This window comes from Podarcis cretensis, assembly GCF_951804945.1.
Source record: "Podarcis cretensis genome assembly, chromosome: 13".
Classification (NCBI taxonomy): Eukaryota; Metazoa; Chordata; class Lepidosauria; order Squamata; family Lacertidae; genus Podarcis; species Podarcis cretensis.
Genome location: NC_137182.1, coordinates 27,468,917 through 27,487,713, shown reverse-complemented (window position 1 = coordinate 27,487,713; position 18,797 = coordinate 27,468,917). Strand labels below are relative to the sequence as shown.

General features: G+C 45.4%; 1 protein-coding gene across 3 annotated transcripts in view; it reads left to right on the top strand.

Annotated features, from left to right (window-relative positions):
- RARA (retinoic acid receptor alpha) overlaps positions 1 to 18,797 on the top strand; it is a 193,194-nt gene that overhangs the window by 135,461 nt on the left and 38,936 nt on the right. The window lies entirely within an intron of this gene.

The window sequence follows — 18,797 nt, the reverse complement described above, 5'->3', positions numbered from 1 at the left end:
CTCCCATCTGGGAAACGGTGCAGAGGGTGAAATTTGCAGTGATTATTATTTTTAACCCCAAACTGCATACTACTTAGATATACTGTCCTGTCGGTTTGAAACCCAAACTTCAGAGATGGCTGCCTGGGTCTGAAAAGACAAACTTCTCAAACTTTCTCCTAGAGAGCCACCCTGCAAAAACACCATGACTTTCATGACTCCCCTCACTTTTTGCAAAAATGGTGACTTTGATTTAACCCTTAACACCCTTTTAACTTCTCTTCTGCTCTCTTATCTGGAGAGGAGTTAGAGCAAAAAAGGACTAGGATCTTAGGTGGGCATTATTAATAGGGTGGGGGCCAGGCTCACTCTGGTTGCCTTCCTCTCTTGCAAACTGGGCAGAGGTGAGAATTTGCTCCTCCTCAAAAGTGTGCTGTGGTGTGCACATAAACAACAGGTATGAATAATAAGAGCTTTGGGCATTTACGTACATTCTTTTGGGATCAGTGATTGCAATCAGCAGGAAAGGTAAAGGTTTTACTGGCCTGTGCCAAATCATGCTAAAGGGGGGGGAGGTTCCGTTTCTTAATGCTTCCTTGGGGGGGCAGGGAAGAAGGGGGTCTTTCTGCATACAGAAAATCCACTTGTGTGAGAGAGAAGGCTTCTACCTTAACATTCTCAGTGCTGTGCTCTTTTACTATGGGAGGGAAGAGGGATTCCACTGGTTGTCCTCTAATGGAGATCATTCAGGTATGCACCTCCTCTGCTTGTGGTGGAACAGTCCCAAGGGAACATGGGCTGCTTGATTCTGCTGACTTTTCCAACCAGCTCCCAGTAATTCATACGCAGCAACCCTGAAATGCAGGCCAACGTTATTATCCCCATTTTACAGATGCAAGGCCTAAAACTAAGAGATAGACCCTTGCCATCCGTGAGTTCAGGGCTCAGGTGAGATTTGAACTAGGGACATCCCCAGCAACTGATGTGGGACACTGTGGTGTAAAATAATAATAATAATTTTATTATTTATACCTTGCCCATCTCACTGGGTTCCTCCAGCTACTTTGGGCAGCTTCCAACCCAATAAAAACACAGAAAACACCAGACATAAAAACTTCCTGATACAGGGATGTCTTCAGAAAGTTGTGTAGGTTATATATTCCCTTGACATCTGATGGGAGGGCATTCCACAGATGGGTGCCACTACCGAGAAGGCCCCTCCGCCTGGTTCCCTGCAACTACACTTCTCACAGTGAGAGAACCGCCCACATGAATGCTGTGACATTGTTTTGCATTTATACTAATGTTTTTGCAAACACAGATCAAGGGAAAACAAGAATGAGACTCTTAATTTCAGAGTTGTGGGCTCGAGCCCTATGTTGGGCAAAAGATTCCTGCGTTGCAGGAGGTTGGGGTAGATGACCCTCGTAGTCTCTTCCAACTCTAGAATTCTTTGATTCTATGAATGGGTACAATGTGGTTAGCAAATCCTACAAGGCCCAGTGGAAACAGGAAAGAACTACGCTGGTTCGATCTGTTGGCGGCTGAGTTAATATCTCTAAGAAAGGAGTCTCCTGAGCGAAATCCAAAGATTTCCATTGCCCCTCCTCAGCACAGTTAGCCAATGCAAGTCTCTATGTACCTAGCCTGTATGTTGTGTGCCATATGAATATTGACTCTGCTCAAAACATTTATTGCCAGGTCTCTTCCCCACGGTAATATTCCATGCAGCGACATCACAAAGCTTCTTGCCAACTCTGGTGAAAGACACGCAGAGCTCCCAGGGCAGCTCTGCACTTTCCTGGGGGCTGCTGGCTTTCAGATGTGGCCCATGTCTGGGTAGATGCACGCAGCAAAGAAATTACCAGTTTCTGCATAGGGCGCTGTCGCAGGGAAGATTGTCTTTTTGTGTTGTGCTGTGGGGGTGTAGAGAGCGGTCTTCGTTTAAACTGCCCTGAGATATTGGATGAATATTGGATAAGGATGAATACTCTAGTAGCTAACTGTGTGCAGTGTTTTTAGTTTGCATGGTCTTTATGCTGCTGCTGCTGCCGCCGCCGTCGCCATGGACAAATGGTAGTTAGGGAATTGCTCCTTCCAGTGAGAGGACGTGGTTTGGAGCCCACTTCCAGCGTGACTTAGTGGCCTGTGGACAGAATTATGGGATTGGGAGGTTAGGGACCACATCTCTACACAGCTGCAGGCCCAGGTCACTGTCCCTCTTCCTCCTAGGCTATCCTATTTATCTCTGTTTGTGTGTTTGCGCCATGAGCTGTTTTTGTATTGAATCACTGAGGCGGAGATGTGATTGTGTTTGAGTGTGTTAGATAACACAGACTCATAACAAGGTTGATATGAGGATAAAACGGAATAATCCCCCATGAGCCACCCAGAAGACCTTGGTGGAAGGGCAGGGTACAAATGCAGATAATAACTAACATTTGCAGCCATCCTCCCCTTTCATCACGTAGGAAAGCCTCTGTTCCTGTTTTATGCATATTTTGTATTTCTTTATTGAAAAATAAAAAGTACATAAGGGCAAATGTGCAGAGTAAGATAAGACTTCTTTTTGTGTGTGTGTGTGTCTTACCTTACTCTGTTCCTGTTTTATAAATGAAGAACTGGGGCACAGCTAAGGATCAGCTTCACTATAACGCAGGGACGAGGAATCTGTTCTTGGCATCTGCCTGTCTTGAGAGACAGTGGAGTGCCTCCTCTCTGGGGCACAAGCCCTCCAGATATTGTGGGTCTCCAACCCTAACAACTCCAGCCAGTGTGGCCAATAATCGGGGCTCAAGGGAGTTATAGTCCAGCAACATATGGAAGGATACAGGTGAGCCTTTGGTCAAGGTGGAGCCTAAGCTCAGGTTCCTCCATGAACCAAGCCCATCAGACTAACCAGTCCATGTGCTCTTTCCTGCCCCACTGCAAAGTTGAGAAGATAGGGTTTTAATCTAGGAAGTGGCTTCTCTCTGCTCCTACGTCCGCATGTTTCATGTTGAGAACCCTTGCACTGTAGTTGCCCTGTCTTTAAGGGCAGTTCCATGCTTGAAAAGGCCCATCCTTCCAATTCCAGGTGGGTGCCACACCATAGAAGAAACGGAGGCCCTCCATGGCTCCGTTCTGCACTTCCAAGTCCCTTTTATTTCAGCCACCATTTTCTAAACTTCGATGTGGATAGGCTCGCCTGGAGCCGAGAGCAAACTGGAGCAAATGTGCATGCGTGCACACCAAGAGAATAACAGGAGCGAGCGCACACACAAAGAAACCCAAGGAGCAGGAAAACACATACACACACGCAATGAGGAATGTGCAAACAGAGGAACATATGTCTGGATAAGAACATATAGCTGAAAAGCCACACCCTCGAGCAGCTTGCAAAGCAGCTAAGCGGAGAATGGCAGCCACAATAAAATGCAGAATCCAACACGCTCAAACATAGTCACATTTTTGCCGTGATGATTCAACACAAAGTAAATACATGGCTAATGTTGCATCTCCACACACACACACACACACACACACACGAAAGCTCTACACTGCTGTATCCCTTTCCTTTAAACACAGAGGGCACAGGACAAGAGAAAATGCAGATGCACAGAATAGCTGTGTGTGTGTGTGGGGGGGTGATGGAGGGGGGAAGAGAGGCAGGAAAGAGGAATTTAAGGGCCAATATCCGGCTGCTGCTTACCATCAATGTCTGAAATTCCTAGCTGGCTTTTCTCTCCCCTCCCGCCCCCCACCTTTTCTCAAAAGACACACTCCCTCCCTCACTCCCTCCCCACCCACCCAACTCCTGTTGTTTTCCAAAGGGACTTGGCCACATCCATCACACAACCTGGTCTACCTGTATTTCAAGCAAACCTGACACCCACTGGGATCCTGCAGCTCAGTGGCTTCCTGGGGTGTTCCCTGTGAGCAATATTTTGCCTTCAATCCGCATGGGGGCTCATTAAAGCTTTTAGGAGCTACTTTGTGAGTAGCTGCTCTCCCCCCCCCCCACACCTTGGTGAACCCCCCCCCCCCCCATCAGTGCATCCACCTTTCGCTTGGTTGGGGAGTTCTATATCCTCCCCACATTTCTTCTGATTCTGGTTTGTTTCCTGGGTTGTTAAGTCTCTTCTCTCCGCTACTTGTAATGTCCTTCTTACCTTCTCCTGGCGGACCAGGAGGGTTTCCCCCCTCTTGGGGATAATTTGCTTTGCTGTTTCCATGCCCTGGCACCCCCGCCTGCTGTTTGTTTTGGAATGGGGGAAAAAACCACATACAACGAAAACAGCTTTCAGAATCTCCGGTATTATAAGGTGTTTGTGTCCGAATACGTTCTAGGGGTGCCCATGTAGAATGTCAGGCTTGACGGGGTGTGTTGTGTTGATTCCTTCATCCCCAGCCCTCCCTCCAAAACCCAGCTGGCTGCTTCCTTTTGGAAATCTGCATGCTTGGCTTTCATCCTTTTTCTTTTCTGGTTCCTGCCTTCTGGGGGGGGGGGGGGGAAGGATGGGATCGGCAGCAGGGGAGAGCTGCAGAACCGGAAGTCAGGGATGTCTGCAAAGGGGTTATTTATAGCTGAGGCTGGCTTTCCTGGAGCTTTGAGTGGCGCAGAAGGGAAATCTCTGGCAATTCCGTATGGCTCGCAAGGGAAATCCTTTTGGCGTAGATTTAAATGGGAGAGGGCGTTCTGCATCACCAAAAGAGGCGGCAGGCTCCTTCGGAAGCCTTGCGGACTTGTTTTCCAGGCTGGCCTATGGTTTTCCTTTTCTTTTCTCTCCACCCCCCCCCCTTTTTTTGTTTGCAAGAGGGCACCTTGTGTTTAAAAGCACGTCCACCAAAGGCTAGAAAATATGCCAGATTTTTAAAGAGACAGCACCCATTTTCCCCTGCGTACAGGCAGCTTAAGACTCCAGGGTTTTTACCAGACCAGTTCATCACCCCAACATTTGAATAGGAAAGACATTTATTTATGCAGTTCCACATAACTTTATAGACCACACCAACACATACACCATAGCCTCACAGGTACAGATGAGTTCAGATGAGGCCATGGTCCAAGGAGACCAGAATTCCGCAACTGAAATAAGCTTTGTGCTTTAAGCAGATTCGGCATAATGCATTATGTTTACAGAGATGAAATTTTGAGGCATGAACCAATCATCAATAGAGCTGGAAGGCATGGAGATATAGGGTTGTTGTAATGTCAGTAATAGGGCCAAGGAAGTGCACAGGTAACCAAAGCATAAATTCTTGGATAGCTTAGTTGGTTAGAGCGTGGTGCTGATAACGCCAAGGTTGCAGGTTCAATCCCTGTATGGGACAGCTACATATTCCTGCATTGCAAGGGGTTGGACTAGATGATTCACAGGGTCCCTTTCAGCTCTGATTCTATTATTCTTTCAGCCCCGTGTTCTGAATTTTTTCTGCACATCTCCAAGCTTATTTCCAAAGTCATGAGGACTAGAATTTAGTTGTGTTAAATCTGTTCCCATATCTCAGGTTCTATAATTTATGTGCTTCTTGAGTAAGCCCATGTCTTCAGTGGTGAAATAAAACACATTGACTACAGCTACAGTTCAGATTCTAAAGATACGGGTTCAAATCCTTTCTCAGATACAGACTTGCTGCGCTCTTGCTAGTAACTTGGTCTGTAAGGAGGAAGTCAGATAATCATCTTTTCCCAAAGGGCGTTAATTTTTGTGATTATTGAGGGGTTGGAACTAAATGGAATTAGTTTGTCTGTCTAACAAGCAATTGATTCTCCAGCCAGCGCTTACTGGGTGAGCTGTGACAATATGACCAGGAGTCTTGAACTGAAATCATAGCTGAGCTATGAAAACAAAGGGAGAGCGATGACATATCATCAGTGGTGGAATTGGGCAGAGTCAAACAGCTATGGAGTTTCAGGGGAAGATTATGGAGTTCTGGCAAAATGTTTCATTTGCATTCCTCATAAGGTATAATTATCTCAGCCTCAGTTCCTTCAGCCATAAAAAATGGGCACATTAAATAACCACTTCATAGGATTGTTGTGAGAGATGGACTAAGATAAAAACTGCAAATGGAAATTGTAATAGGAGTAAACCCTGTTCCTTTCAGCAGAATTATGCATAATGACTTAATAATAATAATACAGTGGATCTCTAGTTATGTACTGCTCTGGATACGTAACTTTCAGGTTATGAATGCAGCAAACCCAGAAGTGTATACTTCCGGGTTTCGCTGCGCACGCATCCGCAGAATCACTCAATCGTGCAGAAGCAGTGTCTCTGCCTACAGACTTTTTGGGTTGCAAAATTTAATTCGTATCCGGAAGATCCACTGTAATGGTAGTAAAAATATTATAATAATAATTTATTTAATTCTTTTTATCACCTGTTTTTTAGAAACAGCACAATATAAGCCACAATAATACAAATTTAAAGATCAACTACCAAGGAAATAAATAGCCTTAAAAAAAGAAAGAAATGTCTGCAGGATAATACCTTACTAGCTATGTGTGGCTATTACAATGCAGTGATCAAAGACTGACCCAGTTCACATGTCACAGTAAACCATAGTTAATGGTTTGCTGTGAATGTAGTGATTGCTCCCACTCCTTTCCTGATGGAAGTAGGATGAACAAACCACAATTCCTGGCTTATTCTTCTGTCCAAACCAGATATGGTTGCCTTTTGACTGTAGGTTTAAACATGTGGCAATTGTTTTCAAAGCCAATCTAGCTCAGCTAATTGATTTTTATCAGTGTGGGAAACTTCCAAAGCATATTTGAGAGGGCGCCATGTAAGTTGAGCATTTCTGAGAAAAATTAAAACATGATACTATTATAGATTAAAAAAAAATAGCTGTCCAACACAGATATAAAAGAAGAAATATAGTTGGGCAAATAAACTTTACATCAAGTTGTAGAATGTTATTATAATTTATTACAGCAGGTAAATTGTTCTATTGAGGATATAGATGAACTCAAGAGTAAAATGGAATTGCCAGAAATATGAGAAGATGATAAACAAGAACTGGATCTTCCAGTTTCTGAACAAGAAGCAATTGAAGCTGTTAAGATTTTGAAAATTAATAAGGCACCAGATCTTGCGTCACTTCAGAATAACGCAGAAAGATTTATAATATATTTGCCTGCCAATTAACTGATGTTTTCCCAGAATATACTACAAAGGACAGGATATTGAACACATGGTAGAGTTTGTGTTTTTCTTAATTCTGGGGGAAAACCTTAATCAGATGAGTCACGTCAACTTACATCCTTGCTCAATATCATACAGTGGTTTTGTGGTACGTTTTGAAGTGCAGGAGCTCATCATGTCAGCTCCCATAGCTACACCCCTAAGGAGAGTCCAATTATTCAGCCTCAGGAGAGTTGGGTGATCTCAGGACACTCACTGTCTGAGCCTCACATACCTAACAGTGGGATCATATGCAAGGCCAGACCCATCCTCCAATTCCCCAAGCTTACAGCACTGTCAAATACTGCTCCAGTAGATGATGTCATTGCTCCTCATGTGAAAAAAAACAACTGGAGTTGCTCCTCCTCATTCCTGCTCCACTACACCACTGTTGATTTTATAAAATGTTGATGTCCATGTTAAAACTGCTCAGTAGAATTATATGTTAAGTATAGACATAGAAACCAATCAGCCTTTTTGAAGGGGAGGAAACTAGCCAATAGCAAAAGGTTTTGAACATTATTATTTACAGATGGCAATAATAATAAAGCTGCGTTACATTTCACTGGTGCTGAGAAAAGGCCTTGGATAAGGTGGAATGGACATTTTTATCCAGGGCCTTGATCTTAGTCGGCATCAGACCATATACAAGTAAAGGAATCCATCTGATTTGCAAGGTACCCACTGCAAAAGTTATACTATCAGACAAAATCACATTACCATACAGGACTAAGGAGGCCCTTCCATAGCCTTCACTCTTAACTCTATTATTAGAGGGGGCTCCCTGGTGGAGCTTTAGCAGGACAGTTGGGTTGCAAGTCAACCAAAGACAGGTTAAAATAACATAATTTGCAGAAATGGTTTGTGCTAGGAATAGCCTGTCCTCCAGTCATGGCAGATTGCCAGAAAGCTTGGCCATGTGGTCAGGGATGATGGGAGTTGTAGTCCAGTATATCTGGAAAGTACCACATAGGCTACCCCTGTTGTTTATGTAAAAAGCAAGGCAAGAGTCCCTTCCACGTGTAGTGGTTTTCACATGGTCTTGCAGTTCCCATACAGTGGTACCTCTGGTTACGAACTTAATTCGTTCCAGAGGTCCGTTCTTAACCTGAAACAATTCTTAACCTGAGGTACCACTTCAGCTAATGGGGCCTCCGCTACCGCCACGCTGCCAGCACGCGATTTCTGTTCTCATCCTGGGGCAAAGTTCTTAACCTAAGGTACTACTTCCGGGTTAGCGGAGTCTGTAACCCGAAGTGTTTGTAACCCGGGGTACCACTGTACTGACAATCTTTTATCGTAGTCCAGAGTTGCAGGAGAGTGCTGGGCTGCATCTCACTGCACCAGAATGCTCCCAAGAATATTGGCTCTGGCAATTTGTGCTCTTGTCCCAGAATTCTCTGCCATGATAGGAATTCCTCTGCAGGCAAATCCACGTGGAAAGGTCCCCGTTGGGCTGAAAGTAGAAAGTTTGTAAATAGCAGGAAGTCCTTCCTATAGCAGCATCCTATCCCCCAAGGCCATCTTCTGTAACCTAAAACAAATCCTTACCTTGATAACGAACAAAGCTCATTGTCTCTGGAGTTAATTTTTTGCTCTTATCCTCCTGCGGTTTGACTAGATCAGTGGCCAAGGTGGTTTGTTTTAATAACTTGAAGACTTCAGAAAGTTTTGGGGGTGAGAACGTGAGCTTCGGTTAGTGCTCCCAACCCCTTCCGCCTCCATGAAATGTTTTGAGGACTGGTGTGGGAAGCAAAAGGGAATTCTCCCCAGCAGCTTTGAAGTAATTAAGGACTTTGGAGTGGGTGGGTGGGTGATCTTTTAGCTGCTTTCTTGCAAAGGGAGGGTCTGTGAGAAATGGTCAGTAGGGGTGTGATAGATTATGGGGTTTTTAAATCAAAGTTAGGAGGGCTTCTGCGGAGGTGGGGGTGGCAAGAAGGCTGAGCAAACTTGGATGCCCTCCAGGTGTGGGGTGGCAGTTGTCCCCTGCAGTTGAACCCAGATTTTCAGCTTTCCATTGCTAAGTGAAGTCAAATTTAAAATGCACATTTAAAACAACATATTACTCTCAAGTTTCTGTGATAAAGTGTCCTGCTCCTACATTTCAGTGTTTTACTTCACCTCATGCCACAAAAAAATAAGATTTTTTTTTTTAATCCTGTGGTCACCAGTGCTGGTAGGATTGGAAGGGTACAGTTGACTAGAGTGTAACAAAACAAAACCTTTTTCTAACTATTAAACAGGTAATGCTTGGCCTTGAGTTGTACCACTTCAGGCTGCAGGTATGGGAGCTCCCATTCCCTAGTAGCGTTCTGTGAAAAGGATTCCCCGCATGTAGAAAAGTAGTCTGTCAGGCTAGGCTAGAAACCTTCTGACTGAAATCCTGGTCTTATTCAGGCATTTACATGAGTGCGCATGGGCTAAAGGTCCTCAGTACGCCTGTGTGTGTCTGTTTCAGAGTTTCCCTGCATTGAGAGGAAAGATCTGAAGGGCACATTCTAAGCAAAATGCACTTCGAATCTCCTTTCGGATCTTCACTCTCAAAGCAGGAGCCAGCGTTCATGGGGATGTTGTGGGTGCGCACCCCACACATATTCACCCCAGATGCCATCTTGAAATGATTCAGATGACACAGATTTATCACCACAGTAAGAACTAAAGGCTGAGAGTCAAATTCCTCCCCCCCCCCAATTTTGGGTCATGGCTCCACTAGGCCTTCGGGAAGTAAACACTAGCTCACAAGGTTCATGTGAAGATGAAAAGAAACAACACACATGTTGCTCTGAGAGGAAGTCATTTGGTAGGAGGCTGGTATGCAAAACGCGGCCAGGTTGCAAAGGGAAGGGCCTTCTGGGTCTGTCTAGCTTGCCTGCAAAATCTGGAGAACTTCTTACATCTGAAACACCCCTGACTGTTCCTTTTGCTCCAGCACTGGATTACTTTTATATATTTTTGACTTCACAGTTTAAGTCTGTTCCACCTTGCCTCATGTAATTTAAACCCATGGCTGCTTGGTCAAATGCCAGTGTGAAAGCTAGATGGTTGTTCCATCCTCTCTATTGAAATCTAGAGCTGTTGTGGCCGCTTGTATGTGTGTTAGGTTTTTTGGAGGGCAGAGGCTACTCTACAATTATGTATGAACATGTAGGGGGACCTTCTGGCGGTTCCCTCACTGTGAGAATTGAGGTTACAGGGAACCAGGCAGAAGAAGGCCTTCTCAGTAGTGGCACCCTCCCTGTGGAAGACATCTGAAGGCAGCCCTGTATAGAAAAGTTATTAATGTTTGTTTTATTATGTTTTTGTATATGCTGGAAGCTGCCCAAAGTGACTGGTGGGGGGGGGGTAACCCAGTTAGATAGGCGGGGTACAAATAATAACGTTATCATTATCATCCTCATCTAGCCGTAGAAACTTTTAACTTCAGGAGCAACAAACAGCTATCTCTAGTTTGAATGTAATGGGAAGCCAAGGCTTTTTCATCTCACTCATAGAATAGATTCGTAGATTAACAGAAGTTGGAAGGGACCCCGAAGGCCATCTGTCTATTCCAACTCCCAGCAACCCAGGACTCTTTTGCCCAACATGGGACTGGAACCCACCGCCCTGAGATTAATAGTTTCATGCTCTACCAAGTGAACTAGCCTCTCTGAACAAGGGGAGAAGCAAAGTGGGAGTGATTGGACAGCATTTGACTTATTGCCATGTGCAAATGTAGCAATTGCCTGTGTATTTGCACACACACACAAACACACACACACACACACACACACACACACACACACACACTATTTTTGAATGTCCACAATCCACAGGTTCATTTCTGCATGTTGACAGTGTACCACCCAGTGCAATATGCTTCGGATTGTTCTCTGGGGTGAGCACCTTGACAGCTATCTGCACTGAAATGCAAAAGTGAGGACTGTTCCGTTTTTCAAATGCTTTTAGGTGACTGGTGACCAGGCGAAAAGTCCCCGCACCATTTCATTACGAGGAAATTAAAAGCGCTATTTGTAAGGGAGCAAATTCTCTCTTTGGGACCTGTGGGCTGGCTATTAAAGAAAGGCAGCTTGTTTGCATGTTGGATGGCTCTGTGGGGAAGTGTGAGGAGGCGCTTCACCAAATTGATGGGATGTAATAAGCTTGCTGGTGTCTGCCCTCCACCCCCCCCCTTAGGTCTGTGGTGGGAAATCTGGTGTGATGAAGCTTCATCAGTTTGGAAGCTGTTGGACAGCTGATTTAGAGCTTAGAGAGTAAGCAGTTCTAGAGGTATCCCCAAATCCTATCATCTTGTGAGTGTGCGTGTGTTGGGGAGAGTGGGGAGTTAATCACTTTTGCACTGGTCATACAGTAGCATAGTGGAACCCTCCTCTCCCTCTCTCATTTACTGTCTCCCCCAGGGGCGGAGGAATGGGGGTGCAGTGCAGTGAGTGCAGGCTGCCCCGGGTGTCACCACTGAGGGGGGGGGGTGACAAAATGCCAGGTGACACTCACTGCGGGGCTTGCAGCGCACCGGAGCCACACGTCTCTCCTGGGGGAGACGCAGTGGGTTGGGCGCGCACAGGCTCTGTGCTGCCCAAACGGTCCGCCCACAGCTTCCTCCGCCACTGGTCTCCCCAATCCACACTCCCCTGTTCAGGTTCATACAAGTTGCTCTGGTTTTTGTTTTGTTTTTTACATTTCCAGCCCACTTATAGCCATGCTTATGCAGAAGAAAGCAAAACTTAGTTCAGTTAGAATTGACTCCCAAGTTTAGGATTTGAGGCATTAGACTGATATCCTGTCTTAGTGGAAGTGTTCATTTTTAGATCTCCCATGTTTCTAGCACAGTATGTTTGGCAGAATATTTTGAATTGGAATAATTTGCATGGGGCAGTTTGCATCAGAAAAACTGGGGGGGGGGGGAATTCTGATGCCCTAGACTGAGATACCTAATTTAGCATGTCTGCTTTACTTGTATTTAGTAAACAAAGCTTAACAGTTTTGAAACTGCCAAACTTGCCTAATATTGCATTAGCAAGTGGCATCTGTTCGCTGTTACTAATGAGCTTATGAAACAGGGGAGGAAATTCCATCCCACATTGGTGCATCTCTGGTTTGTTTGGGAATCTTTTGTGTAATTTATTGGTTTAAGAAAAGGACATATGTCGCTGACTGAGCTTCTTATAAAATAGCAGTGTGTGCAATGAAATAACTGTTTCTTGAAAGAATCAAGTAGTGCTATTCCTCTGTTTTAAGAACACTATTAAATGAAATGAGGTCCGTTTAAAATAAGGCTTCCCAATTTGGCTGTCCACCCAAATGGAAAATAAAAACCCTGGCAGCAGAAAGGTGTTCCATAGTTATGGAACACCTGCCAAACGTTTGGCCACATTCACACCATACATTTAAAGAAAAAAAATCCATTGTAAACAGTCATGCCTTCCTTGAAAGAATTCTGGGAGCTGTCATTTGTTAATGGTCCTGAGACCCCCATTCCCCTCACAGAGCTACAATTCCTAGAATGGTTCAACAGACAGTCCCTCCTCACAGCTCTTCTGACCCCTTAATAAACAATAGCTCCCATAATTCTTTTAGGAAACCCGTGGCTGTTTACAGTGGTTTCGTAGTGCTTTAAGTGCATGGTGTGGGTGTCGCCTTTCTAGTGTGGGACATGCGCAGCTCTCCCCATATCATGGGCAGACGGTTAAATTGTGTCCTGGAAGTTCTTGAAAGCCGCTATGACTCTAGACCAGGGGTTTTCAGTAATGGCAACAAGCTTGCCCACCACTGCCTATCTTTCCCTGCTAGACTGGGTGTGCTCAGTCTAGCACATACACTATTTGTACAGGGCAGTGGTGAAGCTTAGTAGGCCTCGCCAGTGCATGGGCTCAAGAACACTCGCCATAATCCTCTACAACTTGCATGTGCGCACAAGCTCTTTGGCACATAAGTTGGTGTTGACAAGGTGCTCCAAAGCACTACTGAAAAGCAGTGATCTAGAGCAGTCTTCTCCATCCGTTGGCTAATCTGGCTGGGGACTCAAGATGGAAGAACTCTGCTCTAGAGCATCAGCTTAATCATCTTCCACGCTCACCTTAGATCACTTTCTCACTCTCCCATCCCAACCCACGTTCCAGGTTTATGGAGCAATGGGTGACCTGTCCTTTGGGAGAAATGGCTGCAGCTTCGTGTTGGAGCACAGCCTTTGCATTGAGAAAGGCCCCAGGTTTGAGCCCCTGCATCTCCAGATAGGACAGACTCGTGTCTGCAACCCTGGAAACTGGTCTGAGTTGCCTATATACTGACCCAAGGTAGACCAGTGGTCTGACTCTATATAAGCCAACTTCTTATGTCCCTATGAAAATGCTCAAAATGAGGATTTTGAGCTGCAGTTCAGGCATGCTCATTAAGCAAGATTACAAACAAACAAGACAAATTATTATTTTTTATAAATACAACTGGTGTTGGGGGTGAGTTGTGGAGACATTGGTGATGACCCTTTACCACAGGGTAGATCCATTCATTTTTCAAAAGAGAGCATATGCTGTTGTTTTGTTTTGAGTCTTGTATTATGGCATTGCGTGTCTTGTGTCTAAATGATTTAAAAAAAAAGTAAATTAAAAGAGAGGGTGGGTTGGCTGGAAGGCCCAGCTATAGACTTAGATGTTATCCCTGCCAAAGCTGCAAGGGCCATCTGTACTTGCTCAGAGGCACTTGCTCCCAAGAATTCGAAGACCAAGCACTGAAAATAAATTCCAGGGCTGAGCTTTCTGCTGAAGACTCAAGCCCTAGCCAGGGCAGTACTTGATCCTGTCAAGGGTGGCTTATAAAGGCATGGAGTCCAAAGACCTTTCCTCTGCTTGTGTTATCTGCTAGCTGCTGTTTGTCGAAGAGAGCACTCTGTCTCTTCCCAGCCAGCGCAGGAATTCAAAGCATGCAGGGGCCCTTCGCTGCCGGAGATCTTATCTTCAGGAAGCTGCACATAGTCGTTGCCTCCCAGCCACGCCCTGAGATGTAGCTGACAGGAGCCCGAAAGGAGGAGAGAGAGAGAGAGAGAGAGAGAGAGAGAGAGAGAGAGAGAGACCCGGGAGCCCTGCCTTCCTAGAGACTGATCCAAAACACAAGGGCTTGGATCATCTGCCTCTGGCTTTCCTTTCCTGACTCTCTTCTCCCTACTGCATTCTTTGGAAAGGAATTTTAGTGTCGTTCCCAGGGGGAATGGGACACACACAGCTGTCTTCCAAGTCCCACCTTTTGCTGCCATGTTTCAGTCACAGCTCTTTAAACACAGAGTGGAAGTCACAGTGTTTTGTTTTTAAATGGATGGCTTTTAATATATCCATTGCTTCTTGTTGTTTCTTGGTTTTACGAACTATTGCGAGGACTTCTGTTGAATAGCAAGATACAAATTCTCCTCGTAAGCATGTACAATGGTACCTCAGGTTAAGAACTTAATTCGTTCTGGAGGTCCTCTTAACCTGAGGTGCCACTTTAGCTAATGGGGCCTCCCGCTGGCACCGCACAATTTCTATTCTCATCCTGAAGCAAAGTTCTTAACCCAAGGTACTATTTCTGGGTTAGCAGAATCTGTAACCCAAGGTGCCACTGTAAACAGGGCCCTGTCTTACAGAATTGTTGGGAGAGGAAATTGGGGGGGGGGGAATGGTGATACCTTGATTCCTTTTGGAAACTGAAAGTGTTTATCAATCTATGATTAGCAGAGGTTCATGGCAGGGGTGCTGACTTGAACAAAATACTGGGGGCCCCAGGTAAGCCCTGCCCCACGTAATTGATCACAAGACAATTATTTGAATGGCAATGCTCATCAAATTTTATTTTTTTTTTTGGGGGGGAGGCAAAAGGACAAAACTCTTAATATAATCTGCCCTGAAAAGTGGCCGATAAATACTTCTAAATAGGTAAATAAACTTGTGGGGGCTTTCTTGCAAGACTCACTGCCCTAGCTGCCTTCCCCTTTGGATCCCGGCAGAGCCCAGGAACCTTTTGCCAGTACTGGGAATTGAATTGAGATATTAAAAACAGTAACAGTGAAGAAGTTGGTGCCATAGAGCATAGCCAGAGTGCTTACACAGCCGGCTCTATCACAGTCAAGATCCAAGGCCAATGAAGCATTTACTAGTCTCAGTTCCAGCCCCAAGACCTTCTATATCTTGGAGATATTTCTCTTCTCCCCACCCCCCTTTAAAAATGTGGGTCGCTTTCTTGTCCCCCTTCCTTTCTGTATCCTGCTATTTGTTCTTTATCTTTTTGGGGGGTTGTGGTGGGGGTTGTTCTTTGAGATCGTAAGCCTGTGGGCAGGACTTTCTTGTTCTGTACAGCACTTAATTTATAGGTGCTTAATTAATAATGACTATCATTTAAAGTAAAGCACCGGGTCTAAGCAAGCCAGTTTAGCTTTCTCTCTGGCTCGGCTCCAAGCCTGCCACTAGGTTATGGATTAAGTGTGGGGACGGCAAGTTGAGACGGGCTGTGCAGGGACTGCTGTGCCGAGAGAGACATCTGTTGACCCAGCTGGGAGATGCGGAGTTCCGGCAGGGACAAGGTTCCTATTTATTCAGTGGCATCCTGCTGGCTCAGAGGTGGGGTTGTGTGTGTGTGTGTGTGTGTGTGTGTGAGAGAGAGAGAGAGAGAGAGAGAGAGAGTGAGTGCAGGTCAGCAGGAGCCCCCTCCCTCCAGTGGGGATGTCTGGGGTGTGTCTGACCGGGTTTCCTGTGCAAAGGGCTCAAGGGAAGCAAAGCCATGTGGATTCCAGGCTGCTGAGTGAGGTGGCCATTCTCCTTGGAAGAAGGAAGGGAAGGTTCCCTAAGAAGCTGCACCAGAAACAGATTTGCAGCTGAGCTTTCTCTTTCTGTGCTTATTATTTGTTAGGAGGAAAGAGCGGAGGTCCAGCGGGTTGAAGCAGAGAATGTGGAGAATCCTCCAAGACAAATGATTTCCACATAATGCACAATTTTATTTAACTTGTTGCATTAGTAGACTGCCCTTTTTCCATGTGCATTGGATTGGGAACCCTTTTCGTCTCAGGGTTCCTGACCACAAGAAGCTTCCCAAGTGCGTTTGTTTTGCTGGTTGGTTGGTTTCTTTATCAATACTATTTCTCTACAGCCCTTCCTGTAAACATCATAAGGCGATGTACAAAAATGCATTAAACTTACTTACAGAAGAAATAAAACAGTGTGGCCAACATGAGGTTGAAATAGACATATTAAGTTATTATGGCCAATAGTCTGTTATCAGTGGACTGTGCTTCGAAACCCCCTTCAGCTCTTCATTGTAAACACGTGCAAATCTGAACTCCCACTGATGTCAGTGTCCCCCACCCAAATTTTGATGGCCCCTCCAGATTGGTGGGGTTTCCTGCTACACAATAATGATTCATTAGTGGTGGATTTAAACAAGACAGTCCACACACCTTTCCACATTATTGGTTGTTCTGCATTGTGTTATTGCACAGTTGCCATCTGGAGGGGGCACCCTTAATGCTACAGTCAACAAAAGTGAGACCCTGCCCTCAAGAACATTTATGGTATGAAAAGTACCTTTGATAGAAAGGTACAGGACATGTACTGATTAGAAACAAAGCGGTATGACTTCCCCAAAACTTTCAGCAGGCACAAACGATACTGAAAGCAGGATTGAGTATAACTACCCTGATACCATCATGAGCACAAATAATCACAAATAAAAATTGGATATCTGTAGGCCCTGAAACCCTTGCATTTTTCAGGCAAACACCTGCTTGGAACTTTGGGGGCAATCATGAGCAATCATGCTAAAATGGATAAGTGGTTGGTGCTAAATTAATACTTGATGTTTATTATGACTGTTGTTATTTTTAATGTTCGCTCAGATGTATTCTTTCCTCTCCCCCCCCCCCAAAAAAAAATATGGGTGCTCAACTGAATTGGATCCAGCAGCTATGTCACGTGCACGACTGTGGATGGAACATAGCAGGATGAACATCTAGGAAAAGTGCCATATCCCCTATAGTGTGGGAAGTCGATTGCAGTTTTGCTTGCGGTGGGAGAGCAATGATTGATTAGCGCCAGGAGCCACCCGTCTGGAAGCAGCTCTTGTCCACATTCCACAGCGCACCATACTTGGCCTGCAAATGAGTGGCGTTTCGCAAAACCTCTTTGTTTTGCTCTGTTTGGCAGGAGAGGCTGTCCCAGCACCCCTCTCCTACCTGCCAGCAGCCACACTTAAGTATATAACCAAAAAGCTCGTTCCATTATTTTATTTTTTGAAATATGTGTGTGTTGAGAAAAGGAGGGAAGGGAGGTCCTTCCTTCTCACCCCACCTCCAGCGACATGCCACTGCGCATCAGAATCTTGTCAAATCCATACTTTGCCGGTGCTTGCTCTCTGCCAAGGAAGTTCTTAAATTATATAAAAGAGGCGATAAATTATTGACACCTCTCTCTCCGTCACTTTAATGGATCCGCTTCCTCAAATGGGAGCTGTGATTTATTCAGTGTACAGGGCTGGAGGAGGGGGAGGGTGTTCAAAGCGAGCCACTACTACATGCTGCTGGGCTTTGCTGAGCATTGAAAATGGCTCATCCCAACCCCCATCCTGGGAGCACAGCTCCCATCCAAGTGGTTTGTGTACCTGATAGACAGTGGAGACCTGCCCCTGGTAATTTGGGCAGGTGGCTGTGCTAAGGGCAGGTTAAAGCATTCAGTAGGAGGTGGGTGAAGCTCTCTTGTCCAGTTTTCTCCTTGGAGAACCCCCTGATGAAGCTTCCAAATGAAGAACCCCAGGGTGTTCTCTGGGACACAGCTGGAAAACTACTGTTTTGGGATGTAAACCAGTATTTTCAACCCTAAAGGCCTGTGAGTTTTGGAGTCGACTCTTAAGGGTTTCAACAAGGATCTTTCCCAGCCCCCTTACCTGACAGACAGGAGAGGTAGCTGGAGGTATGTTGTGTTGAAATGGCAAGCTTGGTTGTTCAGAGGGTGCCTTGTGCTACTTTTATATTTCTCTGCAGGTGTGTTCCCAAGCTTGTACAGTGGTACCTCGGATTAAGAACTTAATTCGTTCTGGAGGTCTGTTCTTAACCTGAAACTGTTCTTAACCTGAGGAACCACTTTAGCTAATGGGGCCTCCCGCTGCCGCCGTGCGATTTCTGTTCTCATCCTGAGGTAAAGTTCTTAACCCGAGGTACTATTTCTGGGTTAGCGGAGTCTGTAACCTGAAGCGTCTGTAACCCGAGGTACCACTGTATTTGCTTTGGTAACATTTGCAGGGGAGAATCGATGGGTGAGAAGGGAAGGTGCTTTATTTTTCCTGCGTCTTATCAATCATTCTTTGCACATGCCCCCCCCCAAGATATCCATTTCTTAACTGCTTAATTTCAGAGCTATCGCTGGCATGTGGGGTGCATTTGCAGGGGAGAGCCAGCAGACAAGGGGAGGATTATTTCCCCCCTTGGTTTTGTGTGGTTTATATCCTGCCCTTTGGAGAGATCTTTCCTCTTCACATGCCTATTTCTCCCTAGCATTTTGAATCTTTGGGATAGTTTGTGTTTGTTTATCTTTGGGGGTCATTTTGACATGTTAACATTAAGAACATCAGGTTACCACCCAACAGTTGCTTAGGAGAGGCGTGGCTGAGCCTTGGACCATGTGAAGCAATGACTAAGAG